Genomic DNA, 1,626 nt, shown 5'->3' with positions numbered 1-1,626 from the left:
TGTCTGCATGGGGAATGGCTGGGAGGAAACAGGACGACATGTAGAATGAGAAGAAAGTGCCTGAAAGTCAGGAGCCAAGTGAGGCCTGTCTGCGGAGGGTCGGCCCACATCCTGAGGAGGTGTCGGGGCTGGGCCCCCACCCGCCTGGCTCAGCAGACGCAGCCCCGTCAGCAGGTTCCTCCCTCCCCCAGAACCAGGTCATTTCCCCCTCTTCAGAGAGGACAGACTATTTTCATTAGTTTCTAATTTATTTTTATATGATTTGCTTAAATTGTTCATGCTGTCTACAATAAAACCATTGAAACACTCCTCCAGGTTTTTGGCTGGGATGTCACGGCTAAATTTGTGGGGTGAAAATAGGTCCTTCTTACCATCTGTAAGGGAAGTTTCACAGTCTAATTAGTCAAGTAATTAGTGTTCCTGACCGACACTTAGGAAGGAAGTGGTGAGGTTTCTTGCAGTCTGTGTAAGTACATATTTTTCAAATGAGCGATCAGAAGGCCGGTGACCATAAACCGTTGCCCCAGAAGCCACATCCCTGAGACTTTCATAAAAGCCCTTACACTCCATCCTGGCGAGCTCACAAAGGCAAGGACACCTTGACTGGATGGTCTCTTAGAGAGGCTTTAATATCCTGTAATGGCGGAGTCTCACGAATCTGCAAATATAATATCCTAATGCGTCCTTGCCGGTCTGTTCTGTGACGAACCTGAAACCAGAGTCTCTTGCGAGTGGGAGGCAGTGGTGGCCCTGGGGGAGGGAGCCTGGGTTTGGAACCCTGGCGCCCCCTTCCCTGCTTAGCTTTTGCCCTTCAGAACAGAACCTCACCTCCTCAGGTGGCCACCTCCTCGCCTCCCACGAGGCTGTCACGGCCTGTCTCTCCCGGAGCTGTTGTGAAGACTCAGTGAGCTGTTGTTAAGTCTTCCTCATTCATAGAGATGGTGTATTACTGCAAATGAAGGAAGGTCGTGAGATTTCATTCGTCTGCAGACTCTGAGCAATTAATTCCTAGTGACTTGGCTGTGGCTTTGCAGACAAGGAGATGTCTACTGGCTTAGCAGGGAAGAGCGCTGGGGTCCATTGCTGCTGTTCAGTTGCTAAGTCATGTCTGACTCTTTGCAACCCCACACCATCTCATCCTGTTGCCCTCTTCTTCTTCTGCCCTCAGTCTTTCCCAGCATCAGGGTCTCTTCCAATGAGTCGTCTCTTCACATCAAGGGGCCAAAGTATTGGAAGCTTCGGCTTCAGCATCAGTCTTCCAATGGATATTCAGGGTTGATTTCCTTTAGGATTGACTGGTTTGATCTCCTTGCTGTCTCAAGAGTTCTCTCCAGCACCACAGTTTGAAAGCATCAGTTCTTTAGCGCTCAGCCTTCTTACGGTCCAACTCTCACATCTGTACATGACTACTGGAAAAACCAAGTCACTAACAGGGTCCAATAGTGACCTCTGTCTTGGGTGAGGGAAGAGGGAGGGGAGGGCACAGGTCTGGCATCCCTGGACTGGATGACGTGTGAGTTTCTCCCCCGGTTTTCAATTGTAAACTTTTAAGTGCACATCTGGGCACCTCCTGCTCAGATTCCTGCTGCTCAGCTCTGCCTGGAGCCCCAGCCTTGACCCAACTAG

General features: G+C 50.4%; 1 protein-coding gene across 1 annotated transcript in view; it reads left to right on the top strand.

The window, feature by feature from the left end:
* LOC104990706 (protoheme IX farnesyltransferase, mitochondrial) overlaps positions 1-1,626 on the top strand; it is a 109,588-nt gene that overhangs the window by 96,118 nt on the left and 11,844 nt on the right. The gene's annotated exons all lie outside the window — the stretch shown is intronic.

The sequence above is a fragment of the Bison bison genome, unplaced genomic scaffold, assembly GCF_000754665.1.
Source record: "Bison bison bison isolate TAMUID 2011002044 unplaced genomic scaffold, Bison_UMD1.0 scf7180017864180, whole genome shotgun sequence".
Classification (NCBI taxonomy): domain Eukaryota; kingdom Metazoa; phylum Chordata; class Mammalia; order Artiodactyla; family Bovidae; genus Bison; species Bison bison.
This window is presented reverse-complemented; position numbering and strand designations above follow the sequence as displayed.